Source organism: Symphalangus syndactylus, chromosome 24 (genome assembly GCF_028878055.3).
Source record: "Symphalangus syndactylus isolate Jambi chromosome 24, NHGRI_mSymSyn1-v2.1_pri, whole genome shotgun sequence".
NCBI classification, from domain to species: Eukaryota; Metazoa; Chordata; class Mammalia; order Primates; family Hylobatidae; genus Symphalangus; species Symphalangus syndactylus.
Genome location: NC_072446.2, coordinates 43,243,418 through 43,270,300, shown reverse-complemented (window position 1 = coordinate 43,270,300; position 26,883 = coordinate 43,243,418). Strand labels below are relative to the sequence as shown.

Below are 26,883 nucleotides of genomic sequence, written 5' to 3'. Positions count from 1 at the left end.
ACAATAATTAATGACCAAAGAAGCAATTTCCTCTCTGTCCTCAAGGCGCTGGCCAGAGGGTCAGCACAGTTTCAAAAAGGATGCCAAAAGGATGCTAAAGAAACCCTGGGATGGACTTGTAACCATCTGGACCCAGGTTGGTATTCTGAGTTCAAAGCCTGGTTCCACAAATTAGGAGGGGTGTGACCTTGGACAAATCACTTAACCTCTTTGTGTCATACTTTTTCATCTGAGAAAATGGGGTGGGACGGGGAATAATATCACTCTCCGAGGGTTGTTGTGAGGATTAAGTGGGTTAATACCTATAAGTGCTTTTTGTACCTGGCACGTCCTAAACAGTGAAAAAGGTTAGCTATGAAGCAATGATGATGATGATTCTTGAGTGTTTACTCCTCATCAGGCTTCACATTTGCTGTCTTATTCCAGGCTCACAAAAACTCTAGCAGGTAGATACTATCTATATATCTATATAATATCTGTGTCTATTACCCATGGAGATGAGAGCTTGGGCTCGGGGACCTTAAATAACTTTCCAAGGTCACACAGCAAGTACATGGTGAAGCTGGGAGTTGAATCCCCACCTATTTGATTTCAAAGTCTGAATCCTTAACCACCCACTATCCTTCCGTGTGTCAGTCAGCAGCCCCACCACATGTTATTCAATAACATGTGGGCGAAAAGCATGTTATTAATTTTCACACCCTTCACCACCCCACTAACACTTCTAAGTGCTTGCCCCAGAGTAAGCATCAGGAAATATTTGCTGAATGAATTGTTGATCTTTCCTCCCACTCTGGGCACCCCTCAGTCCTTCAAGGACTTCCCTCTCTGTAGCCTTGAACCTGCTTTTACTGAGCATAAAAGGAGGAGTTATAAAAAGAAGTCTTTCTCTCCAAGGATACAATTAATCAGAAAGCTTCAGTTGCGCACATACCTCTGTCTGTATAAATACATGTATTTGTATCTATATAAATAGTAGCACTCACAGAGGTTGCTAGCTCAGTGATGTGGTTGAATGGGAAACTGACAGAGTGATTCATGCTCAGGTCAAATTTAACTCTAACCTGTTTGTGCAAGACAGATTTACTTCAAGAGCCCTTTCTGTTGCATAATTGCTATGGGCCCACCTTCTCCCCAGGACAGGATATTTCCACATCAGCCCACAATCTCCTGCTGCTCCATACCCAAGTCAGATCTGGAGTCTCTTGGCCACTTTCCCAGCAGTGTGGGCCCAGGTAAGATCCAACCAGGCTGTCTTTGTCAGCGCAGGAAGGAGTAATAAAAACTGCAGCAGGGGGCTGCCAGCCAGGAAACCTGGGAATATGAGATGGAGAGCCTTCTGGCATAGGTGATCTAGAGAAAGCCATTAACCCATCCATCTATCCATTTATCCTTCTACCCACACATAGCATCTATCTATTCATCTATAGCATTCATCTATCCATGTGTTTAGCTGTTTGTCCATCCATCCGTTATATCCACCCATCCATCACATTCATTTCTCCATTCATCAGGCATGCATAAGATATGTGCTGAGCAGCCACTATCCGCCTGCACTGTGCTGAACACTGGGGTTACAGTGAACAAGTCAAACAGAGCCCTTGCATTTATGGAGCTTACATTCTAGCATGAGTTCAGTCAATAGACACATAGTCATGCCAATAACTGACTAATCAGAGGCTCCAAGAAGTGCTATAGAAAAGAGTTCCATGGCAGCCAGGCGTGGTAGCTCATGCCTGTAATCCCAGCACTTTGGGAGGCCGAGGCGGGCAGATCACGAGGTCAGGAGATCAAGACCATCCTGGCTAACACGGTGAAATACCATCTCTACTAAAAATACAAAAAATTAACTGGGAGTGGTGGTGGGCTCCTGTAGTCCCAGCTACTTGGGAGGCTGAGGCAGGAGAATGGCGTGAACCCGGGAGGTGGAGCTTGCAGTGAGCCGAGATTGTGGCACTGCACTCCAGCCTGGGCGACAGAGCGAGACTCCATCACAAACAAACAAACAAACAAACAAAAAAGAAAAGAAAAGAGTTCCATGGGGTTAAGAGACCCTGTACCTAGGGAACTTGGCCTAGTCTTGGGGCCAGGGAAGGCTTCTGAGAGTTATGGATAAGAAGGAATCATCCACCCAACTAGGAGCTAGGTGGAGTTTACAGGGCAGTAAGGAGAGCCTGAGGGCAACTTTGGGGCAACTCGGTGTGAGCAAGAAGCAAAGTGGTTTTAATGCACTAAGGAGGAGAGCAAGAGGAGACTGGGTCAGCAAGGCACTGGGAGGTGAGATCACCCAGGACTTTGGAGGCTGTGGAAGGATTTGGTGTCTGGAAGGATTCTAACTTTCTTGTGGTTCCATTTTCCCTGATGGAGTGGGAGCTTCATGTCTTCAACGGGAAGGTGGTAAATCATGGTGAAGAAGTAGAGAGCTGAGCTGAACTCTGAGATCCTCCATTCTACAGATGTCCAGGCTTAGTGAGGCAAGCCATTTAACTTCTCTGACTCTCAGATTTTTTCACCTATAAAATGATGATAATCCTTCCTTCCTTTCGTCCTTCGTTTAATATTCACAGAGCACCTACTATATGTTGGGTGCTGTTCTGGGCGCTGGTGAAATTCCAATGACCAAAATAGATTAAGTGAACTGAGTTGTTATAAGGACTAAATGAGGTAATGCATATAAAGCATTTGGTAAAATGCCTAGTTCATTGTAAGGGCTTATTAGATGGTAAATGTTTTGATTATTATTTTAAAAATTAAGGAACACTTTTCTAATATTGTTCAATATACTGGGAGCTCCAAGAAAAGAGCAGGTGGTATTTCCCTTCTCCAATCCTAGCATCCCTTTTCACATATTCTACCAACACAGGAATCTGGTACACATTCTTCATTCATCCCTCTTCCTTAAGTCTGACAGCCAATCATTTACCAAGTTCTGCCTCTCTTACCTCCTAAACATCTCAAATGTACCCACTCGTCTGTAGCTCCCATTCACTGACATAGTTTGGAGTTGTTAATCTTATGCCTGTCTAGCAGAAATTGTTTATTGCTTAGTCAAAATATATGCATTCACTTCTTCCTTACTCAAAGAATCATGATTCTGGGTATCTGCAATGTTCGTATCTTCAGGATAAATACTCACATTCCCAGCCTCTTTTGCACTTAAGGGTGATTATTCTGGCCAAAGAGTTAGAAGCAAAGTCTCCTGGAGGAGACTTTACCCAAGAGTTACTATTTCCTAATATTGCAATATTTTAATTGGCAATATTTTAATGAGATCCGTAGTTTAGTTAATGATATTGTGTCAATGTTGACTTCCCGGTTCTGATAATTTTACTATGGTCATGTAAATTGTTAACATTAGGGGAAGTGATGAAGGGCATACTGAATTCTTTGTACTACATTTTCAACTTTCTGTAATTCTTCAACTTTCCTAAGTTATTTCAAAATAAAAACCTTTTCAAAAGATCCTTTTAAGCTTAAGGAAAAAAATTATAACACACAAGAGATTGGCATAGTTTTTAATTATATTTTTATTCTACAGAGTATGGATTCATTCCCTATTAAGAGATATGATGATATTAGCACCCTTATAATTATTTTTATTTTCTCCTCCCCAACTTGTCAATTTCTGTTAATTATTATTATTATTAGTAGTATTAGACAATAGATATAGATACTCTCACTCTGTCACCCAGGCTGGAGTGCAGTGGTGTAATCATAGCTCACTGCAGCCTTGACCTCCTGGGCTCAAGTGATCCTCTTACCTCAGCCTTCCAAGTAGGTGGCTGGGACCACAGGTTCATGCCACCACACCCAGCTTTTTCTCATCTTTTTTTCTTGTAGAGACAAGGTCTCACTATGTTGTCCAAGCTGGTAATTATTTTTATATTGTCAACATTTTTTGGCAATCATAATTATTACTGGAGCTATTTAATTTTAATTACGTATTTAAGTACATTCAGTGCACACCACCAGGCCTTTTGTTTCCTGAAATCTTTATTTTGACTTATCTCTTTACTGGATGGATTTCCTAAATAGGAACTTTTTTTTCAAGAATGGCTCATTGTTGCTATGTTCCCTGAGCTCATGCATGCTTGAGGATGTGTCTGATTTGCTATTTTTTTTGAGACGGAGTCTCGCTCTGTCGCCCAGGCTGGAGTGCAGTGGCGCAATCTTGGCTCACTGCAAGCTCCGCCTCCCAGGTTCACGCCATTCTCCTGCCTCAGCCTCTCCGAGTAGCTGGGACTACAGGCGCCCTCCACCACGCCCAGCTAATTTTTTGTATTTTTAGTAGAGACGGGGTTTCACCGTGGTCTCGATCTTCTGACCTCGTGATCTGCCCGCCTCGGCCTCCCAAAGTGCTGGGATTACAAGCGTGAGCCACCGCGCCCGGCCCGATTTGCTATTATATACAAATGAAAACTTAGCTAGGTAGGCAATTCTGGGATTTGCGTTCAGAACTTTGTAAACATTCCTCTACCATTTTCTGTCATTGGGTTTTTAAAAACTTTACATAGTGTGACATTGACTTGTTGGTATACTATTTTATAAATTTTAATATATCAAATAGTCACATAGCCATAACAAGAATCAGAATACTAAATGGTACCATGATCCTCTGAACACTTTTTATGCTACCCCTTCAGAGACAAACCTTCCCTAACCCCTAGTCCTTGGAAACCAGCAATCTATTCTCTGTCCCTATGGTTTTGCCATATTGATGTCATATAAATGAATTTATATGGTATGTAACCTTCTAATACTGATATGTTTTGTTCAGCATAATGACTCTGAAATACATCCATACTGTTGTGTGTATCAGCACTTTGTTCTTTTTTATTGCAGTGTCGATAATCCACAATTTGCTTATCAATTATTAAAGGACAGAGTGACTGTACCATTTTCCTTCCCACCAGCAATATATGAGAGTTCCAGTTGCTTTCCATCCTTATCAGTACATGATATTAGATTTTCCCTTCTTAATTTTAGCCATTCTAATAGGCGTGTGATGGTTTCATCTTGGCTTTAATTTGCATTTCCATAAGGGCTAATGATGTTAAACATTTCTTCATGTGCTTATTTGTTAACTCATGTATCTTCTTTGGTAAAGTGGCTATTTAAATTTATTGCCTTCTTCTTGATTTTTGAGCGTTCTTTAAATATTCTGAAGACAAGTCCTTTGTAAAATATGTGGCTTGCAAATATTTTGTCCCCACAGGTAGCTTGTGTTTTCACTCTGTTAGCAGAGCAAACATTTTAAATTTTGATAAAGCCCAATTTATAAAAAAATTCTAGTGGATTATTCTTTTGGTGTCATATCTATGAACTCTGTGCCTAACCAAAGGACATGAAGATTTCTCCTGTTTTTAGAGATTTTGTCTCAAATGTTCCATTTGTGATAATTTTGAGTTAATTTTATGTAAGGCATGATGTATAAGTTGAGGTTCAGCTTTTTTTCACAAAGATGTTCAATTGTTCCAACGCTATTTGTTGAAGAGACTTTTTCCATTGAATTGCATTTGCAACTTTGTCAAAAAGCAATTGACCATGTTTATGTGTCTCTTTCTGTACTCTCTGTTCTGTCCCACTGTTATGTGTCTGTCTTTTTGTTAATACCTCATTGATTTTATTACTGTACCTTAGTAGCAAATGTTAAAACAGGGTGGTGTAAGCCCTCTAACATTATTTTAATCATCAAAATTATTTAGGTTCTTCTAATTCCTTTGCCTATACATATAAATTTTAGAATCAGTTTGTCTACATCTCCTGAAAAATTTCTGCTGTGATTATGATTAGAATTGCATTAGTTTGAGAGAACTGACATCTTAACTATGTTGAGTCTTTCAATGAATGAGTATGGTATGTCTCTCTGTTTATTTAGGTCTTTTATCAGTGTTTTGTAGTTTTCAGCATACAGATTCCATATATGTTTTATTAGTTTTATACCAAAATATTTTACAATTTGGGGGTTTGTTGTAAATGGTACCGTTTTTAAATTTTCCATTTCTAATTGTTCATTGATGGTATATAAAAATATGATTAATTTTTATGCATTGACCTTGTATTCTGTGACCTTGCCAAACTTACCTATTCATTCTTTTTTTTCTTGCTTTTAGATTCCTTGGAATTTCCTATGTATTGTCTGGGAATAGGGACAGTTTTATTTCTTACTTTCCTATCTGTATGCCTTTTATTTCTTTTCTTGACTTATTGCAGTGGCTAAAACCTGCAGTACAATGTGGAATAGGAGTGGTGATGGTGGACCTCCTTTCCTGGGTCCAAATCTCAGAGGAAAAGCACCCTATGGCACCATTAAGTATTATGTTAGTTGTAGGCTTTTTGTAGATGCCCTTTATTAGGTTAAGGAAGCTGCCTTTTAATCCTAGTTTGCTGAGAGACATTTAAAAAAAACATAGATGAATATTGAGTGTGGTTAAGTGCATTTTCTGCATCAATTAATAAGATTATTTGGTTTCCTTCCTTACTGTGTTAATATGTTAGATTACATTGATTTTCAAGTGTTGAACTGTCATTGTACTCCCAAGATAAACATCACTTGGCCAAGACATATATTTTGTGAGTGTGTGTGTGTGTTTGCCTGTGTGGGTGTGTGCATGTATGTGTGTGTGTGTGATTTGCATATCCATACATACACAGTCGTGTATCACTTAACAATGAGGATACGTTCTGAGAAATGTGTTGTTAGGTGATTTCATCATTGTGTGAACATCATAGAGTGTACTTACATATGTCTTGGTGGTATAGCCTACTGTACACTACTATGTATGGTATAATTTATTGCTCCGAGGCTAGAAACCTGTATAATATGTTACTGTACTGAATGCTGCAGGCAGTTTTAACACAATGGTGCTTGTGTATCTAAATATTTCTAAACATAGAAAAGGTACTCTAAAAATATAGTATAAGAGATAAAAAAAAAAGTACACCTGTATAGGGCACTTCTCCTGGATGGAGCTTGCAGGACTGTAGGTTGCTCTGGGTGAGTGAGTGAGTGAGTGAGTGTTGAGTGAATGTGAATGTGAATGGCATTACTGCACATGACTGTGAACTTTATAAACACTATACACTTAGGCTACGAAATTTATAAAAATCATTTTTCTTTCTTCCATAACAAATTAACCCTTAGCTCACTGTAACTTATAGACTTTTTATTTATTTTTTATTTTTGAGATGGACTTTCCCTATTGTTGCCCAGGCTGGAGTGCAATGCTGCGATCTTGGCTCACTGCAACCTCCGCCTCCCAGGTTCAAGTGATTCTCCTGCCTCAACCTCCAGAGTAGCTTGGATTACAGGCATGTGCCACCACGCTTGGCTAATTTTTTGTATTTTTAGTTGAGACAGGGTTTCTCCATGTTGGTCAGCCTTGTCTCAAATTCCTGACCTCAGGTGATCCCTCCGCCTCAGCCTCCCAAAGTGTTGGGATTACAGGCGTGAGCCACTGTGCCCGGCCTATAGCCTTTTTAATTTAAAAAACTTTTTGACTCTTTTGAAATAACAGCCTAAAACACATTGCACGTTTGTGCAAAAATATTTTCTTTCTTTATATTTTTATTCTATTCACTTTTCTTAAATTTTTATTTTTTAAAACTTTTTTGTTAAAAATTAAAACATAGCACCTAAATTAGCCTAGGGCTACACATGGTCACGATCATCAGTGTCACTGTCTTCCACTTCCACATCTTGTGGCAGAGGGAGGTGTTCAGGGGCAATAACACACGTGGAGCTGTCATCTCCTAGGATAACAGTGCCTTCTTCTATAATACTTCCTGAAAGATTTGCGTGAGGCTGTTTTAAAGTTAACTTTTTATTTTATTTTTATTTATTTATTTATTTATTTATTTATTTATTTATTTATTATTTTGAGACGGAGTCTCGCTCTGTAGCCCAGGCTGGGGTGCAGTGGCATCATCTCGGTTCACTGCAAGCTCTGCCTCCCGGGTTCATGCCATTCTCCTGCCTCAGCCTCCCAAGTAGCTGGAACTACAGGCGCCTGCCACCATGCCCGGCTAATTTTTTGTATTTTTAGTAGAGACGGGGTTTCACCGTGTTAGCCAGGATGGTCTCGATCTCCTGACCTCGTGATCTGCCCGCCTTGGCCTCCCAAAGTGCTGGGATTACAGGCATGAGCCACCACGCCCGGCCTAAAGTTAACTTTTTAAAAATAAGTAGTAGAAGTGCACTTTAAAATAAGGATAAAAATATAGCATAATAAACACGTAAACCAATAACATAGTCTTTTATTATCATTACCACATATTACATACTGTACATAATTGTATTGCTATACTTTAATATGATTGGCAGTGCTGTAGGCTTGTTTGTGCCAGCATCCACACAAACATGTTAGTAAGGTGTTCACTATGATATTAGGATGGCCATATCATCACTAGTAATAGAAATTTTTCATCTCTATAATCTTATGAGACCGCTGTTGTATACTTGGTCCATTATTGACCAAAAGGTTGTTACGTGGTGCATAACTGTACATGATTTGCTGGTATTTTGTTGAAACCATATGTATGAGTTTGGAGTTATATTATTGAATGTTTTTAACTATTAATATTAATTTGGTTTTGTAATGGACATGGGAATATTTAGGTCATCTATTTCTTCTTGGGTGAGTCTTGATAGTTTGTGGCTTTCAAGAAATAGGCCCATTTCAGCTAAGTTGTCAAATTTAAGTGGGTAGAGTTGTTCATAGTATTTTTTATTATCCATTTATGTCTGTGTGGTCTGTAGTAATATTCCAATACTTTTACTCTAGAGATTGGTAATTTGTGTCTTCTCTCTATTTTTCTTAGTCTGGCTAGAGGTTTATCAATTTTATTGATTTTTTCACAGAAACAGCTTTTGGTTTGATTGATTTTCTCTATTATTTTTCTGTTTTCAAGTTCATTGATTTCTGGCCTTATCTTTATTATTTCCTTTCTTCTGATTGCTTTTGGTTTATTTTGCTCCTTTTTCTATTTCTTTAAAGTGGAATCTTAGATTGTTGATTTGACACTTTCCTTCTTTTCAAATGTAATTATTTAATGATACACATTTGTCTCTGAACACTGCTTTAGCAGCATTCCACAAACTTTGAGATGTATTTTCATTTTCTTTCGGTTAAAAATTTTGTAATTTCCCTTGAGACTTCCACACTGACTTATGGATTATTTAGAAAGGTCTTTTTAAAAAATTTCTAAGTGTTTGGGGAATTTTCCAGATAATTTTCCTATGTTAATTTTTAATTTAAGTCCATTATGTTCAGAGACATTCTTAGGATGATTTACTCTTTTAAACGGGTAGGGTTTGTTTTATGGCACAGAATATGATCTATTTTGGTGACTGTTCCTTCAACATTTGAAAAGAATATGAATTCTGCTGTTCTTGAATGGAGTATTCTGCAAATGTCAATTAGATGAGTTCACTGATGGTGTTGTCCAGTTCTTCTCTGTTCTTGCTGATTCTCTGTGTACTTGTCCTATCAGCTCCTGGATGAGTAGCGTTCACATCTCCAACTCTAATTGTGGGCTTGTTCATTTCTCTTTTCAGTTCTAGCAGCTTTTGCATCACATATTTTGAAACTCTGTTGTTAGATACATACATCTTTAAGAGTGTTATGACTTCTTTGAGATTGATGCTTTTTCATTATTTAAAACCCTCTTGATCTCTGGTAATTTTCTTTTCTCTGAAGTCTACTTTGTCTGATATTAACAGAGCCACTCCAGTGACTTTTCTTTTTATTAGTATTTCCATGGTATATTATTATTCATCCTTTTACTTTTAACTACCGATGTCCTTATATTAAAAATGGAATTCTTGTGGACACTTACAGTTGAATCTTGTTTTTTTTTCTTTTTTTTTGGTCCAAATCTGGCAATTTTTGTCCTTTAACTGGTGTGTGGTATGTTTAGACAATTTTCCTTTACTGTAATTATTGATAAGTTTGAATTTAGGTCTACTATTTTATGGTTTTTTTTAAACTCTGTTTTTCTTTGTTGTATTTTCCCTTTCCTGGCTTCTTTTGGAGTATTTGAGTACTTTTTAGTATTCCATTAAAAATTTTCTATTGTTATTTTACTATATCTCTTTGTATATAGTTTTTAGTGGTTGCTATAGGGATTATAATATACATACATGACTTTACTAGAATCAATGTTTTACCACTTCTGGTCTTATGTGTAACCTTATCATGAAATGGGTCCCTGGGTCCTCCTATTATGTTGTATTTCTCATACATACTACCTCTGTATGTAACCCAGCCAAACAATGTTATAATAACTTTTTGCTTTCAACTGTCATTTCTTTTTTCTTTTCTTTATTTTATTTTTTGTTGTTGTTTTTCAGACAGAGTCTCGCTCTGTTGCCCAAGCTGGGGGGCAGTGGCATAATCTTGGCTCACTGCAACCTCTGCCTCCCAGGATCAAGAGATTCTCGTGCCTCTGCCTCCTGAGTAGCTGGGATTACAGGCATGCACCACCACACCTGGCTAATTTTTGTATTTTATTTTTAGTAGAGATGGGGTTTCTCCATGTTGGCCAGGCTGCTCTCTAACTCCTGGCCTCAAACCATCCACCCACCTTGGCCTCCCAAAGTGCTGAGATTGCAGGCATAAGCCACTATACTCGGCCTATTTTAAAGTTAAGAGGAGAAAGACAATCTATTTATCCAGATATTTACCATTCTTATTGTTCCTTCTTCAGCGCCCATGTTCCAAGTTTCCTTCTGGTATTATTTCCTTTCCTTCTGAAGAACTTCTAATAGTTCTTTTAGAACAGATATTCTGGTGACAAAATCTTAGTTTGCCTTCATCCAAGAATGCTTTTATTTTGTTGTCACTCCTGAGGGATATTTTTGCTGGTTATAGCATTCTGGGTTGACAATTCTTTTATCTCTTTAAAATGTTGTTATACCTCCTCTTGGCCTCCATGATTTCTCATGAGAAACCTGCAGTCATTTGGATAATTGTTTCTCTATATGTCATACATTACTTTTCTCTGGCTGCTTTTGAGATGATTTATTTTTTAGACTCAGAGTCTTGCTCTGTTGTCCTGGCTGGAGTGCAGTGGCATGATCATAGCTCACTGTAGTCTTAACCTCCTGGGCTCAAATGATCTTCCCATCTCAGCCTCCCAAGTAGCTAGGGCTACAGGCGTGCATCACCACACTCAGCTAATTTTTAACTTTTCTGTAGAAGCAGAGTCTCCCTATATTACCCAGTCTGGGCTCAAACTCCTGGCCTCAAGTGATTCTCCTGCCTCAGCCTCCCAAAGTGCTGGGATTACAGGTGTGAGCCACTGTGTCCAGCCAAAATTTTTTTATTTGTCTTAAACATTCAGCAATTTTTATTATAATATGCTTGAGCATGGATTTCTCAATTTATTCTGTTAGGATTTGCTTATTTCCTTGAATCAAATTTGTGTGTTACACAAACTATGGGAATTTTACAGCCATTATATTTTTAATACTTCTTTTTTCTGTACCACATGCTTTTATCTCTCCTTCTGGGACACCAATAACATGAAAGTAGACCTTTCTGTGTTGCCCCATAGGTTACTGAGGCTCTGTTCATTTTTTCAATCTTTTTTGGTTGGATAATTTCCATTAATCTGTTTTCAAGTTCACTGACTCCCCTCTGTCATTTCCACTGTGCTATTGAGTTTATCAAGTAGCCACATTTAAAAATTTTGGTTATTGTGTTTCTCAATTCTCAAATTTAATTTGGTTCTTTTTTGTAGCTTCTATTTTTCTACTGAGGCTTCTCAGCTTTTCATTCATTTCAACAGTGTTTGCCTTCTTGGATTATAATACTTACCTTAAAGTCTTTGTCTAATCATTTCAATATCTAGACCCTCTTGCCATTGGCATCTGTTGTATTTTTTACCTGAAATTGTTAAACTTTTTCTTGATTCTTTATATGTGGAGTACTTTTGTATTGTATCCTGGCCATTGGAATATCATGGTATGAGACTCTGGGTCTCATATTTGTTTAAATCCTATATAGAATGCTGATTGTTATTATTATTTTTAGCCAGGAAATTGACCCACTTAGTTTTGGGCTATAAGTTTTGATCCACTTGCTGTGGGCTGTAGTTTCATTATCAGTTTAGTTTTCAGAGGATTTCTGGTGCTAGTCAGATGTATTCTGCATATTTACTGTCCATTGGCCAGCCTGGGATCTTGGTGGTGGTCTATTCTCTAGTACAGTTCTCAAAGTCTTTGGTATACGTTTAGGATTGGATGCATATATGCTTATTTCAAGGATAAGCCCAGGAATACATAGACTACTTTATTAGATCCCTTTCTTCAGCTGCCTCCTCAGGGTAAGTGGCACAGGGAGAGAGAGAGAGACATATATCAGCAGGTGAGCACCCAGAGCTGAGGATGCTGAGAATCCCTAGCCAGTCTAGGGGATATTGTTTGAGCCCATGGTCAATCGGTGCTTGGTCTCCAGACTTCTCAATCACTTGTGCCAATAATTTTTTTATTTCCTGAACTGGGTGAGATCAGGTCTAGTAAAAGAGTTCTGAGTAATATGTATGCCTCTCATGAGCATGGAAGCCATGGTGGTGAATGAGATTGTGGAATAAGAATGTGTCGAGAGAGAAGAAAAGAGAAGCCCGTTTTAAAAGATAGGTAGGAAGAGGAGCCTGTGGAAGGGAATGAGAGGAGTGCTTAGAGACACAGGCGAGTTCTTTGTCATGAAAGCCCCAGAAAGAGAGTGAGTCAAGAAATAGAGAGTAATTAACAGCGTAAAATACTTGTAGGGGATCAGTCAAGATAAGAACTGAGAAGGGCCCTTGGGATCTATCAACATGAGGCTGTTGACAAAACAGTTGTAGTTACCACACTAGAAGAGTCCTTTGAAATCATACTCTACACTCTCTTCTGCAGATGAGGCAAGTGAGGTAATGAGCTACTTAGTTTTTTAGCTTTGTTTTTTTAAGTGGTAGATATAGAATTACAATAAGTAGAGGTCAAGGCTCTAAGGATATTTAAAGGTCACCTGCTCTGATTCTTTATCCAGTACTTGAGTCTCCTGTACAACAGCTCTCTGAAGCCCGTGCTTAAATGCATCTACTGGGAGAGAACTCAGTTCCCAGTTCTAATGAGAGCCCTTGGTGTCTGATTCTTTATATCTTGTTCTCTTATACCACAGGGCAGACACATGCCAGGAGATTGTCTGCATCCTGAGCTGATCCCAGTGGAAGCTGATTGGATTTGAGAACTCAGAAGATTCGGTCAGGTTTTGAATTTTAAGAAGGCTCTTGGCCAAAATGAAACCCTCTCCTCGTAACTCCGGCCGCTCCCTAAATAAAGCCAAATCCTTAGAGATTCCAGGACCAGGATATTCCAGGTCCAGCATGACATTTCCACATGTGTGTTCATAGGCACCTCCAGCCCAATACATGAAAAGGTGAGTGCATCACCTTCCCCTGCCAAAACCTGTTTTTATTCTTGAGACTCTGACTCCTCTTCCATCCAGGTGCTCAAGACAGAACTCTGGAGATCTCCTTGACTCTTCTCTCTCCTCTATTCCTCATTTTAAAATGAATCATTATTATTCTTCCCAGGCATCCCTGGAACTTGTCAATTTCTTCTTACTCCACCATGCCTCTCAAGTACAGGCCACCATTACCTCCTGTGTGGACAATGATCAGCCTTCCAACTGGTTTCCTGCTTCCAGTGTCTTCCCGTATAACCTGTTCTCCACAATGAAGCCTATCACCTCCATGCTCAAAACCCTTCAGTACCTTCCCATAGCTCTCAGGATAAAATACAAGCTCCCTAACATGGCCAAGAGTTTGTCCTTAATTCTAGGGCTTCTGCCTGCTCTGTAGCCTCATCTTGTGCTTCTTTTTCTCACTCACTTTTTGCACTTTCTTGACAAAGCCATGCTATTTTTCTCCTTCAGTGCTTTTTGCTATTCCCATTCTTTGAGCTCCTTTTTGTCACCTTCTCTAATACTGCCTATACATTCTTAAGATCTTTGTTTGGATATCACCTTCTCAATAAAGCTTTCCTTAACTACCCCCCTCCCCCCGCATCATAGGTAGGATCGTTGCCATCCCTGACCTCTCACAGGTCCTTGGGATGCCTGTATTATGTAACTTTTACTATTCTCTAGTTATCTGCTTTGAATCTTTCTCCCCATTTTACTCTAAGGCCCAGGAGAACAGGGAATATGTCTGCCCTCATTCTCACAGTATTTTTACTGCCTGGCACAGTGCCTAGCACACAGAGTGTGTTGTGTGTACAATTCTATGGTGTAATTATTTATTTAATGCTTTTGGTGGTGTTGGCACCATTTGGATGAAAAGAAGCTGGGCTCAGATGAATTAATACGCCAAAATTCTTACTGCACCTTACAGAGTTCAGATAGACATCCTCTACATTCTCTGCTGTCCCAGGGAGTACTGAGTGTAACAGCTGAGATGGGAGATATTGTGGCCTCTCCAGAAGACCAACCCTCAAAAGTGTACCCCAGGAGGTCTCATTTCAATATCAAAAACTTCTCCCTGGAATACCAATAAGCCCTATGATGGCATCAAAGCCAACCAGGTCTCTGATTAATGTGAGCTAAGTACTATTAGTAAACGTGATTCCAGCCCAAACATAAAGCCTTGTTGGCCTAATCATCCATTTACTCTTTATTCAGCAAATATTTAATGAGCACCTACTCTGCCATTCTCTGTGCTAGGTGCTGAAAACACAGGGGTCCCTGTCTATTAGTTAACATGATGGTGGTCAGGTTGAGCATGGGGCAAGGGAAGGCTGTTAGTTAAATAATTACATAGTGATTGTGATTAGTGCTATGATATAAAAGTATTGGGTTCTCTAACAGCATATAAATGGGGTCCTGACGTAGGTCTGGAGAATTGGAAAGGATTTCCCTGAAGCAGTGGCCTAGGTATACATAATTTTTGCCAGGCCATGAAATGAGCAAGGAGTGTTCCAGGCAGAGGTAGCAGCAGAGCAAAGGGACTTGGCAGTTGGGAAGGAGCATGATGCCTTTTAGTTGCTGAAGGAAGGCAAATGGCAAAGCATTTGCGAGACGAGATGGGCAGAAAGAAGCTAGGGAAGAAATCAGGCCCAGACCATGCCAGGCCTTGTAGGCCACGTTAAGAATTCATAGATTTTATCTAAGAATGACGAAAAGCTCTCACCAAGAACTGTTCGATCCTCTGAGGGAACAGGAGTAGCTGTTGTCAAGTACTTGGCATTTAATTATAATAATACCCATCCATGGTAGGTGTGGTAGTTTTCAAACTTGGCTGTAAATTGACACTCTTCCCACCTAGAGATAGGGTCTATGTCCCCTCCTCTTAATCTGAGTGGGCTTGTGATGGTTTTGACCACCAGAGCGTGAAGGAAGTGACACTATGTGACTTGTAAAGCTAGGTCATAAAAGGTCATGCAACTTCTGCCTGTTCACTGGAACACTAGCTTTTAGAATCCTACTGGAGAGGCCACAGGTAAGTCACTGTAGCTGAATCCAGCCTTTGAGGTGACCCTGCCTGGGACTATGTGAAAAAGCCTCAGGTTATTCCAACCCCCACCCATTTGAGTTTTCCCATCTGAGACCCCAGACATCATGCAGCAGACACAGACATACCTGTTAAGTCCTGTCTAAATTTCTGATCTAAGACTCTATGAGCATAAATGAATGATTGATTTGTTATTCAACGAAGTGTTAATGTGGTTTAGTATGCAAGAATAGAGAGCTGAAAGAGTAGATATATTATTAGTATTCGCCCATCTTACAAATGAGGAAGCTGAGTTTCAGAAAGATTAAGAAACTCGATCCAGGCCTTGCAGACAGTCAATGGTAGAGCCAGATTGAATCAAGTTCTGGTTAATTGCAGAGCCTGCTCCTTTCTGATGATCCCAGGTGACTCCTACACTGAGTAAGGCTCCCTGACAAAAATCTCCCAAGCTCCCCCGTTACTGCTCTTCAATCTGGAGACCCACTTTGGTCAATCTAGATTTCAATGACTAGGATTTGGTTACAGAAACAGCCTTCGTGACACATTTGATTTGCATTCTTTTCAAATAATTGAAAGACATTCACTCTGCAATCGCTTCTTTTCTGACTTTATTTTCCCCTCCACACCCACAGGCAGGAGCCAGATATTTTTGCCAAGCCTGACAAATCTGCTCCTCTCCCCACATTGCCCCCAGTGCACCAATGCCCACTAGTCCCCTATTAAATCCCAATCAGGGTTGTGAGAGGGCTGATTCAGCCCCCTCTCCCCACCTCCTGGGAAGAGTTAGGGATGAGCAAATCACTTATTGGAGTAATTCTGGGAGCCGAGGCAGAGCCATGGCTGGAAGCCACCCACTAACAAGAAACCCAGGACATCAATCAGCCAAACTGATTTTTCCGCTGCCGCAGCCATTTAAACAGTTATCTTTGCTTGAGGCTTTGTCCAAAGTTACTCAATCAGTGGGTTCCTGGGCGATAAGTCACGGCAGCCTCACTGCACTGTCTCTGTGTCCTAGGGCTGCCTCTTTACTCACTTCTCGGGAGGGGTTGAAGTTCATTTGTTGCACTCTAAAAAGAAGAGCTCCTGCACTGCTTGCGCGCATATTCTGGTTATAGCGGGAAGATGAAAAACGATATTGAGGTCTGCTGGGATATCAATACACTTCTCATTTGACGCCCTGCGGAGGCAAGGGAAGGATGTTTTAATTCATTTTATAGCGCGCCCCCTGCTGGTCGCATTGTCCAGCTGCAACAGATGCATGATCCAAGCCTTCCGGGGAGCCCCTTATAAGCCATTTGTGGAGTGGGGAGGGGAGCCCTTAGCCACACAATCTCCTTTTCCATTTTACATATGGAGAAGTTGAGGCCAGAAAGAAAAACATGATTCCCTCAAGGTTGAATAGTGAGTCAGTGCTAGAATCAGCCTCTCCCAAGCTAGCCCCTTTTCTAGGCTCCGAGAGTGCCCAGCGCATAGTTAAGTGGCTCTGCTTGACAGCACAGCATGAAACTGGGAGGTCCTGGATTCAAACCTAAGCTCTGCCGCTTAATAGCTGTCGTGAGAAGGGAGTTCTCAGAGACTCAGTTTTCTCATCTATGAAATAGGGGTAAAATAAAAATGGGCAAAATAGGATTTTGTGAGGATTCATTCATTCATTCACACATTTATTAAAAACCTATTGAGTGTCTACTATGGGCCAGGCACCATGCTGGGTACTTGCGGTATAATGGTGAATAGAACATTGCAGTACCTGTTTTTTGCTTTTTTGTTTGTTTTTAGGGTGACAGTCTAATGAGAGTATTAGATAACATGTGCAAATACACAGCATAAATTCAACAACTGTTGAGAAGGGAAACATTTTCCCTTTGATACTCCACACTTTCCAAATATCAGGAGGCTCGGGGCCTTGCCCCAGCTGTATCAGTTTAGGAATATTGATGACTCGAAGAGATTAAGTTATTTAAAGGTCAAGACCACGTAAATCTCTGTATTCTTCAGTATGCTTGCCCCCAGGATGTGCTCAGTAAATATTTGTTTGGTTGCATGAATGTCCCCCGTTCTGGCTTCCTCGCCTCCCCGGCTGCCAGCCAATCGCTGTCCGTGGTGCTGAAAAGCAAATTCCTGCTACGGAGCATGAGGCGGCGCAGGTGCTGAGGCAGAAAATGGAGCCCAGGGGAAGTGAATAAACAGAGGAAGAATGAGCCAGCTTTTCACTGACTATTAGTGACATCTTCATTTTGCCATCTCTTGGAATCCAAAGCTGATATTTCTTTTTCCAGATGTCCCCACTTGGCATTTCTTGCTAGCTGGAAACACTGGGCAGATAGGTGATGCAGAATGATCATCCCTACAATGGGGGTGGCGGGGAGCGGGTACTGGGAGTCCATAGCCCCATAAAGCCCTCTTTTAAAGTGTTCGGAAAAAGTGGTGGATTCTTTCTCCAGACTATTCCTGGGCAAGGAAAAGGCAGCAGTCATCAATGCCTTCTCCAGCTGCTTTCATCCATGTCTGTCACCCAAGAATGTAGGCAGCTCTGAGTCACAACTGGCTGTGGAAATTCTGACTCAGATACTCAGATGTATATGGTAGAGTCATATACGTGGTATATAGTATCCCAAGAGAGATCGGTCTGGGATTAACAGGCTGAAGCTGAGTGAGTGTTTCATTTTGACCCATATTTAATGTGATAATATTACTTATTCATACATTCTATAAATGTTTATTGAGTGCTTCCATGGCCTGGAACTGTTATAGGAGCTACAGATATACAGTCAAGTACAAGAAAGACAAGATTTCTGGCTTCCTGAAACTTACATTCTAGTGGATGAGAAAAAGAATAAACAAGTACACAAATGTGTAGCATAATTCCAAGCAAGAGGATAGATGATGATAGATAAGGTGCTCTTTTAGGTAAGGTGATCATGGGAGGCCTCTTTGAGGAGGTGTTGTTTGAGCACAGATGTGAATGAATTGAGAGAATAAAACATGTAAATATTAGGGGAGGGCAGCATTCCAACTAGAAGCAACAACAAGAGCAAACACCCTGAGATGGGAACAAGATGGCATATCCAAGGACCAGAAAGGGAGCCAGTATGAGTGGAGCAGATTAGACATTAGGGGACATGAAGACAAGATCCTGTAGGTCTTGAGGAGGACAAAGCAGGGTGTCTGGAATATGAGAAACACAAAATGACAGTTACTGCTGCACCTGCTATCGTTTATTGATCATTGAGTATGTAGTAGGCACTGTGCTAAGCATTTACATATATTAATTTCATACTTGCAACAACCCTATGAGGAAAGTGATTACTCCACTTCACTGATAAGAAAACTGAAGCCCAGAGAGATTAAGCAACTTGCCAAAGATCACACAGCTAGTCCAGGGCCGAGCCAGGCACTGTGGCTCTGGAGCCCTTCATTGCTCCTAATCATTGTGTTCTATTGATAAAAACTTCATTACTCAGAGAGGTAAGTAAATTGCCTAGTTAGTTATACACATCCCAGAAATGATGGACCAGACTTGAATCCTAGGAGTCAGCCCTAGGGTATTTCCACTGCACCACACTGCCTCTTTCTATGGTAAAGCAGAATAAAGGAGAGAGGCTGTTCTGTGACACCCCCACAGAGGTACGGAGCAATTTTAATGCTGCCAGCAAGCCCCATGGGGATTTTATTTAAATGATAATCTGCACTGTGCAGTTGTCTGATATTCCCTCCCACTTACCTTTCTCAAATGTGAAAACCATGTCACTCCATGCACCCTCCCCCAGCACATAAATGCTTTACCAAGGAAGCTGAACCTTTCTGTAGGGATTTCAGGTGTTGAGAAAGCTCCCTCCTTAAATGCCATTGTTTCAGGGGCTTGTAAAGATGACTCAGAGAGAGAGAGAGAGAGAAGCCGCAATGGAAAATTAATGATCTTATCTGAGGTAGGACCCAGGCTGAAGGCTCAGCTTTAGGCTGATAAAGGCCCTTCAGCGAGGGCTCCAAGGAGTCCTGAGTTGTCACTGACCAGTTGTTTAAAGAGAACTCAGGAGCAAGGCTCCGAGCTACTTCCATCCTCCACAACTTTTAATATTCCTGAGTGTGTCACAAAACTGGGAGGGTGTGGATTGTGCGTGTTGAAGGATGTGTTTGCATGAGTGCTGCTGTTGTTTCTCTGTGCGTGTGTCTATGTGTATTTGGGTGAGGTTGTGCTTCTATAAGTTTGGGTGTGAATCTGAGTACTAGTGAGGGTCTGTGTATTTGACCCTGTTTATGTGTGTCTGTTCAAAACCAGGTGTATGTATGAGTGTCTGTTTGGTGTGAATCTGCATATATTGGTCTGTGGGTACTTGTGGGTCTCTGGGTGAGATGAGGGGAGGAATCCTAGGTGTTTAGTTAGAAATTCACAAATGCAGGTAGGCTAGAATAATGGAAGCAGTTACAGTGCAGGTCTTTTGATGCTGCTACTGAGGTAGGAGAAGAAAAAGCAGTGAGGTTAAACCACATATAAAACCTTTAAAAAGATTTCATCTTCAATTCAGGGAGGATCGGCTACTATTAACAGTAATAGCAGTTTATAATTAACAATAGTATTGTGGAACCAGTAACATCAGCTCCCATTTCAAGAATACCTACTGTAATCTTCATTATATTTAGTGTGTGCCATTCTCATGACAACCGTGTGCTTTTCTCTACGTCCATTTCACCGAGGAGGCAACTGGAGCTCAGAGAGGTTGAGTAACTTGCCCAGAGTCACACAGTTAGCAGGAGTGGAGCCCGGAGGAGAACTCAGGCATAATTGACACCAGAGGCTGAGTTTTTTCCCCTCTCCAGACTGCAATTCTTCACCTATACCAGCCACCACCCCCAGCTCCAGCCAGGCCCCAGCCCCGGAACGTGAAGAAGAGGATGGCAGAGCAGGCACAACACAAAGGGGAGAACAAGGTTCTAGGCCCCACTTGTCCATGGAGTTGTGTGGCCTTAAGACAACAGTCTTCCCTCTGCACCTCCATTTCCTCATCACAGAAGTGAGAATCTGGATTTACTGCTCTCACGCTCTGACAGGGCCACAGGGAAGGGGTCTTTGTGGGAGTGTTGACCTGAAAAAGGGCCTCTGTGTGGAGGCAGAAGAGAAAATGCAAGATATGTGTCCACCTGCCCTAGGGCACTCACTCCTTTCCTTCCCAGTTTTGGGGGATACGCCTGCTTGGGCCTCAGCCCCCATTCCCATCCACTCCCCCTCTTCTCCTTGGTGAACTTTCCTGTATTGCAGAGATAGGAGTTGAAAACTATTTTCCCCAGCCTCCCTTGCAGCTGAAGTTCTCGATGTCAATTATGTTCTGTCAATTATCTAGGCTGTGTGAGATTTTGACTCTGGAATTTAAACAGAGGCCGTCTCTCTGCTGCTGTGGCTCTTTCCTCCAGCAGGAGCCATCATGGTGGCATGGGGGTTTTTGCAGCAACATCTCAGAGTCTGGTGGCCACCTCCATGGGTGTTGAGAGGCAGTTGTGATGACATCATGGTGGCTCCCCAGTCCCAGCTTCCAGATCCCTGGACCCAAGTGTGACAGTAAGTTCTTGAACTCACTATTTGCAAGGGTGGTCTCCCGTTTGCCTGACTTTCTGATTGCATGGCTGGTTGGTCAGGTAGTATTCTGGGAGTCATTTACAGGGGCCCTGTTGACTCCTCCAGCACCTTCCCTCCCCTAGCACCTTTTAGAGTTCCTTATCCCCTGTGTTAAATCAACTTTTGCTTTAAAAAGCCTGGATGATTTGTTTCAGCTGCACAGAACCCTTTCTGATCACCATGGAGCTCTCCTACTCATCCTTCAAAACCCAGCCTTGGTCTCTAGCTCCGGGATGACTTCCCATATTGAACAGACTGGCTTGGGTACTTCTCCTATATATCTACACCTCTATCTCAGCCCCATCCAGGTGGTGCTGAAATTACTGGAAGTACTTCCTATCATCCCTGCCAGCTTGTGATCCCCAGAGGGCAGGAACTGGGTCATCTTAGCCATGCAGCTGAGTGTTTAGCAGAGAACCTGGCCTATAATACATACTCCAGGTGTCTTGTGGAATGAATACAGAAAAGGCCACAATTTGTCAGCTCAACAGGATTTAGGAGAAACTATAAGATTTATGACCGAGAAAAAAGCAGTTTAATCTCCTCCTTTGGCAAAAAGAAACTCATCTGGCATAAAGAGCTATTATTAGGAATGATGTACATTATGGGGCTCATGGGATGATGAGGAGCACGTCTTAGATGAAGGGTCTCATTTCAGATCAAATACCCAGGATCTCCGGGCAGGTCTGTCCTCTTGCTGGTGCCCAGGCTGCTGCTGAGGAATTAGGAGACGGTGGCTTTTGAGAGGTAGCTTGATGAGTGAAAAGAGCCCTGGCTTTTGAGGCAGACAGACCGGGGTTTATATCCTAGCTATACCACATTCTGTGTAACCTCAGGCAGGTGACTGAGCCCTCAGCTCGGTTTCCTCATCTGCAAAGTGGAGCTAATGATATTTACCTCCTAGAGTTGTTGTGAGGGTTAAATGAGATAGTTTAGGAGATGTGCCTGGCACCTAGCAGAGACTTGATGTGTGGAGGCTGTGATTAGATTTTAGTGATGTAAGATGTGAGGTTTTTCTCTTTTGTGCAGGGGGCTAAAAACATTTCACATTATTACCCAGTGAAGTCTAGACCAGGCATCCAATCCTGCCACTGACCTCTTGTTCGACTGGCAGCAGAGGTCAGGCGCGTGTTCCAGACACGTGGTCATAAATGTGAAGCCTGTAGTAAGGACCCAGAACATAGTAGGTGCTCAGTAAAGAGGTGTCCCTCCTTACCATGTGCTGGTCAAATTCTTGTTTAGGTCTTCGTCCCAGAAGGCTAGGAAGGACAGAGGAGCATCATGGGTGGATGTGACAGAGCAGAAAGGGGCACAGACTTTGGAGCTATACAGGTCTTGATGTGAGTCCTGACTCTGTCCCTGTCCTGCTGCGCTACTTGGGAAGTCATTTCACCTCTCAGTGTCTCAGTTTCTTCATCTGCAAAGTAGAACTTACAGTGCCTGCCTAACTGGGCTACTGAGAGGTTACTAAAGATCATGTATCCCTGTTCTTAGCATTCTGCTGGAAAACTCCCACCTGAGCCTCAGTCTTTAGCTTCATGCTCACTTTCTCCAGGAAGGCTTCTCCCAACACAGAACTATGTTTAACATTTTGAGGAACCATCAAATTTTTCTTTCCATAGCACTGTACCATTTTACATTCCAGCGATAACACACGAAGTTTTCAATGTCTCCATTTCCTTGACATTGGCTCTTTGAGGTCCATTAGGAGACCAATCTTTGTTTGGCAAACTCCTATTCATCCTTCAAAACCCACCTCAGAGTTTGCCTACTCGGGGGTCCCCAGACAGAGTACATCACTGCTGCCTCTGTATCTTGCATTGCTTTGCTTTTGCACCCACTCCATGGTGTATTATGCCAACAGATATCCCTTATTGGACTGTGAGCTTGTTGAGCATAGGAATCATGTTGGATTTGAACCTGAATCACCAGCACCAGAGCATCAAGAAATGCTCATGAGCCAGATTAAATGATTGAGTAAGTTCCCTCCAGATCTCTGAGTTCTCTGTCCACATGGAGAGCCATTGCCAACCCTTTCCAGCCTCCAAACGTGCTTCAGATAAAGTGCTATGTTGACCTGGCCCTTGGGGTCCTGTGTGGCTTCTTCTCCATTTCCCAACTTTCACTCTGTGCTCCAGCCACACTGAACCATTTGTTGTTCTCTTAGTCACTAACTCAACGAATGTGTACTGAGCACCTACAATATGCCAGCAAGACAAAAGGCCTACCTCCCTTGAGTTTACACTCCACCAGCGGAAACAGGCAATAATCAGATAAACCAATAAATGTATTGTATCAGGGAGGGATACATGCTGTGGAGACTGACAGAGGTGGGTGAGGGATGGAGAGGGACGGAACACAGGGCATGCAGAAGAGACCTGTTTTAGGAAGTGATGTTTAAGCCCAAAGCCAGATGCAGTGATGGAAGGAATATGGGGAAAAGTGTGTTCCTCAGAGAAGGCACAGCAAGCGCAAAGTCCCCGAGGCAGGAACATGCTTGGTGTGTTTGAGGAGCAGCAGGGAGGCCAGGGTAGCTGCAGGAAGCAGGGAGGACAGGAGGTCAGCAGAGAGCAGACCCTCCAAGTGAGGCATGTGGACCTTCTTCCAAGTCAGATGAAAGCACTGGAGTGTTTTAAGCAGGGGTGAAGTACAATCTGAGTTGCTCTTTTTTTTTTTGAGACAAGGTTTCACTCTTTTCACCCAGGCTGGAGTGCAATGGCATGATCTCCGCTCACTGCAACCTCCACCTCCCAGGTTCAAGCAATTCTTCTGCCTCAGCCTCCCAAGTAGCTGGGATTACAGGTGCCCACCACCATGCCTGGCTAGTTTTTGTATTTTTAGTAGAGACAGGATTTCACCATGTTGGCCAGGCTGGTCTTGAACTCCTGACCTCAGGTGATCCACCTGCCTTGGCCTCCTAAAGTGCTGTGATTACAGGTATAAACCATTGCACCTGGCCTGAGTTGCATTTAAAAGAATCTCTCTGGCTGCTGAGGAGAGAATAGTAGGCTGGGTAAGGGCAGAGGCAGGAGCCAGCAATCTAGGAGAAAGCTGACTGCGACCGGGGGCCCAGGCGATAGAGTCAGAAGCAGTGAAGAGGAGGTGTCAGGGCAAGAGAAAGAGGGGAGTCAAGAGCGACTCCCCCACCGTCCCACTCAACTCTTCTTCCTTCTAGGCCTTTGCCTAAGCTGTTCCCTCTGCCTGAGATGCCCTTTCCTGCCCTCTGCCTGGAAAACTCCCACCTGAGCCTCAGTCTTTAGCTTCATGCTCACTTTCTCCAGGAAGCCTTCTCCCAACTCTTGAGCAGGCTGGCTTGGGAGCCCCTTTGCTGTTCCCACAGTATTCCAGGTCTCCTAGCCCCTACTTGCCATACTGCTGTGAGTGGCTGTTCCTATATCTGCCCCTCGGCCTGAATCATGAGGACAAAGAGGGCAAAATTGTGTGTGGCATGTTAAGCCCTAAGACCTCAGCACTGAGAATGGCACATTGGGATGTTTCAATATAGAAATATAGAAGAAGAAGAGGAGGAGGAGGAAGAAGAAGAAGAAGAAGAAGAAGAAGAAGAAGAAGAAGAAGAAGAAGAAGAAGAAGAAGAAGAAGAAGAAGAAGAAGAAGCAGCAGCAGCTGCAGCAGAAGGGAAAGAAAGACAGAGAGAGAGAATGAACACAGCTCCTCACTTCCTCTTGCAGCAGCGAGGCACAAACACGACGGCTGGGGCAGTGGGAGTCTCTCACGCGCTCGCCCACCCAGCCCTGGTGTGGACATTCACGCTGGACACATGGCAGCATGAAAAGTTATTTGGGAGACTCGACGCTGACCAGGGGACCGGAACTTCATCCCACTGAAGTCCTCCTGAGTGATCCACGTTGCCTGCCGCCGCTTTTCCAGGCCGACAGGTGAATAGAGAACGCACACAGAGCTCCGAGCATGAAGCAGAGCAGGGAGGAGAAGCCCAGACGCAGCGCAGCTCATGGCTGGGGCACAAGCCTGGAGTCGGATTGCCTGGGATCAGGCTGTGCTCTGCCACTTTCTAGCTGTGTGCCTTTGTGCGAGTGACTTAACTTCTCCCAGCCTCTGTTTCCTTCTCTGTAAGGTGGGGGCAGGAATTGCATCTAATGGCAGAATGGTGGGGAGAATCAGGTGTTGATTGGTGTCAAGGGTTTACAATGGGGCCTGGTAGCAGACAGCCCTTCAGAAATACTGGCTTTGTTTCTTAACTTTTCTGTCTTCCAGCCTGTGCTTCCTGAATCCTACCTAATGGAATGATTTGAGGACTGGTTGTTTTAAGTATTTCCTTTTCTTTATTCTTTGCCTTTTGCCCACCTCAAGATCTGCAGTAGAGACTGGTCATGCACAGAGGGTGTGCAGGGAAGGGAGCAAGCTAGAGCTTTGGAACAAGCCCTGACATCTGTATAAAAGCTAGCAGCATCCTCCTGTCTTCAGAAGATGGCTCAGGTGCTCAGAGAGGCGAAGTATCCATCAATTGTCACACAGTGAGGAAGCAGTGGCATCGGGATCTAAGCCCAAGTGAGCCTGGCTGAGCCATGGTACCCACCCCCGGGGCCGCGCCCACAGGGCCAGCACCATGATTGGTGCGTCACTGAGCCCAGGAGAGGGTGAGCTTTATGGCAAGGTTCTCCAGGACTAAGGGGGAAGGCTGCTCCTGGCCTCTTCCTACGTGTGTGTGTGTGTGTGTGTGTGTGTGTGTGTAAAGGAGTCTGCGGAAGGAGAGGAAAAGCAAATGCAGGAACTGCTCTTGAGGTGACAGTAGATTCAGGGGGTGAAGGATATGAAACATCAATGGCTTAATGAGGATTGTCCATAAGTGTCTCTACTCTCACCGCCCCGACTTCCCTCTGGTGAATAACAGTCAGGAGAGGCCCCTGCTCCCCTGCTCTTCCCGTGCTTGCTGACTTCCAGCCACGGGAGCCATTGTACTCCCTCTCTGAGTCTCTGTGTCTAAGATTATTACCAAGAGCTTATAGAGGCAGAGGTTAGGGGGAGAAGGAGGAAATGAAAAATGAGGATAGAGAGCAGCTGGAGTGAGGCTTTGGCCTTGGGGATGAAGAAGACGCTCACTCCTGGGCTCCCAGATTCCCAGAGTGGCAACGAATAGACTCCACTCATGTCCTCTGGCCACCATGCAAGAAGCCAGCCTGAGATGTGGCCAAGTGCTTGCTGACCCTGCGCACTGGCTATCACACACTGGGCAGGGGCTTCTGCAGAGGGCACCAGGAGTCGCTTGCACCCGCCAGTCAGACCCCTTGTGCTGCCTCGGGAAGAGGAGACAGGGAGGAGAAGGAAAGTGAGGCTGTGGGTCCAGAGGGGAGTGTGGCGGGGCTGCAGCTTCGAGATCTGAGGGATGGGTCTCAGTTCTTCCTCCCTCCCTGGGTGGCTGGGGCCTTTCTGAACTTCTGCTGACTTCTCCATCTGAGGACGCATTGTGAGATCCACACCACAGGTTTTCTCGTTGTGAGGATGTGATAGAATGTGGAAATGTCTGAGGCATAATAGGTGCTCAGCAAACAGCCCCTTCTACCCTCTTCCTTATGTGAGAGTTTAACGAGCCAGGTGCAGGGAGAGGAGGATGCCCAGGAGAACCTGCTGCATCACGGCTGGTGTGATGTGGTTTATCAGGAATGATGGGAGCAGAACACTCGCTCCGTACTGGCTGCTTTAAGTGCTATTGACACATCCTCCTTTCACCCTCACAAGAGCCCAAGAGCCCCATGATACTGTTGTCCCCATTGTACAGATGAGCAATTAGAGGTTGCAGTTGGCAG

The 26,883-nt window shown here is 42.9% G+C and overlaps 1 protein-coding gene across 1 annotated transcript in view; it reads right to left on the bottom strand.

The window, feature by feature from the left end:
- Positions 1-16,083: 16,083 nt before the first annotated feature.
- LOC129474662 (uncharacterized) overlaps positions 16,084-26,883 on the bottom strand; it is a 58,963-nt gene continuing 48,163 nt past the window's right edge. The window contains exon 4 of the mRNA XM_055266162.2: positions 16,084-16,669. The gene's annotated coding sequence lies outside the window, so the exon portion shown is untranslated. The remainder of the gene's footprint in view (positions 16,670-26,883) is intronic.